Here is a 1,563-nt window from a genome sequence, read left to right on the forward strand (position 1 = left end):
ACCTATTTCTGCAAATATGGTCCATGGTACAATTATGCCCCCAAACAATTAGCAAATAAAATGTGATTCTCATGTAGTTACATTAATATACTTTGCAGAAATATCAACACCAAAGTCGTCCCCTATAACTGTCTCACCTTTCTTCTGAAGAAGCTAAGAAAAATGAACAATTGGAAAGTGATGAAAAGAGAACATCACTTGCTAAAGAAATATTAAACGAAGAAAAAGGGACTATTAAAACTACTCTGAATGAGGCTCTGTGCCCTTACTAAGTACAGTGGTTATGGCGCCAGCCACATGCACCGAAGGTGGCGGGTTCAAACCCGGCCCGGGCCAGCTAAACAACTGCAACAAAAAATAGCCAGCATTGTGGCAGGCACCTGTATCCCAGCTACTTGGGAGGCTGAGGCAAGAGAATCACTTAAGCCCAATAGTTTGACATTGCTGTGAGCTGTGACATCCTGGCACTTTACCTAGGGTGACATAGTGAGACTCTGTCTCAAGAAAAAAAAAAAACTACTCAGAATGCAGTAAAATATCAAAACTGCCTTAAGGTGCACAGGTGTTATCACAATACAACAACCAAAACTAGAAACGTTCACTTTGGACTCAGATACCTCTGGTCAGTTCACTTAGAGCCAGAGACAAAATTTAAAAGCTTATTAAGAAAGAGTAACCCACTAAAATGGATTTGGCATCATAAATACAAAATAGAAAAGAAGGTGTTATAAAGTCTATAAAATCATCACAGGGTTTTACCTAAGAATTAGAATTATTACATAAATTCTCCCCATTCTGGTAAATGATGGTGTATGAAAAGTCACACACCTTTGTGGCAGCAAACTTGCTGCATGAAAACTGCTGCTTGGAAAGGCTGCTATTTTTCAGCCAATACATAGTTTCAATTAAATTGTTGATAAATTAGCTTTCTACCACTGGGTTGTTATTAATTCACCTGGCACTGAGTAGTGTTGGGTTTTGTTGACTTTATTTTTAATCTGCTAAAACCCCAACGTTTTCTTTCTTTCTTTCTTTCTTTTTTTGAGACAGATTCTCACTTTGTTGCCCTCAGTAGAGTGCCATGGCATCACAGCTCATACCAACCTCAAACTCTTGGGCTCGAGCTGTTCTCCTGCCCCAACCTCCTAAGTAACTGAGACTACAGGCTTGCACCACAATGCCTGGCTATTTTTCAGAGATGGGGTCTTGCTCTGACTCAGGCTGGTCTTGAACCTGTGAGCTCAGGCAATCCACCCACCTCAGCCTCCCAAGTGCTGGGATTAAAGACGTGAGCTACTGTGCCCAGCCCCCAGCGTTCTCTGATGTTGGGAGAGAATGCTTCTTCCAGCCACTTGTTACTCTTCCCTAAGTCACCGATCTTATCGGCCTGCCCTGCAAGATCTCTCTGGAAGCTGAAACCAAAGTTCTTCTACAAGCAAGGTGCTAACATTACAAGTGCATCCCCACCCAGAACACTTCTTTTCAGAGGAGACATTTGGGGATTTAAGAAGAACTCCCACTACTAGTTCAAAGCAACTAGTACTTGACGGCAAGGATGAAAAC

Source organism: Otolemur garnettii, unplaced genomic scaffold (genome assembly GCF_000181295.1).
Source record: "Otolemur garnettii isolate 467f Iridium unplaced genomic scaffold, OtoGar3 scaffold00191, whole genome shotgun sequence".
Taxonomy (NCBI): Eukaryota; Metazoa; Chordata; class Mammalia; order Primates; family Galagidae; genus Otolemur; species Otolemur garnettii.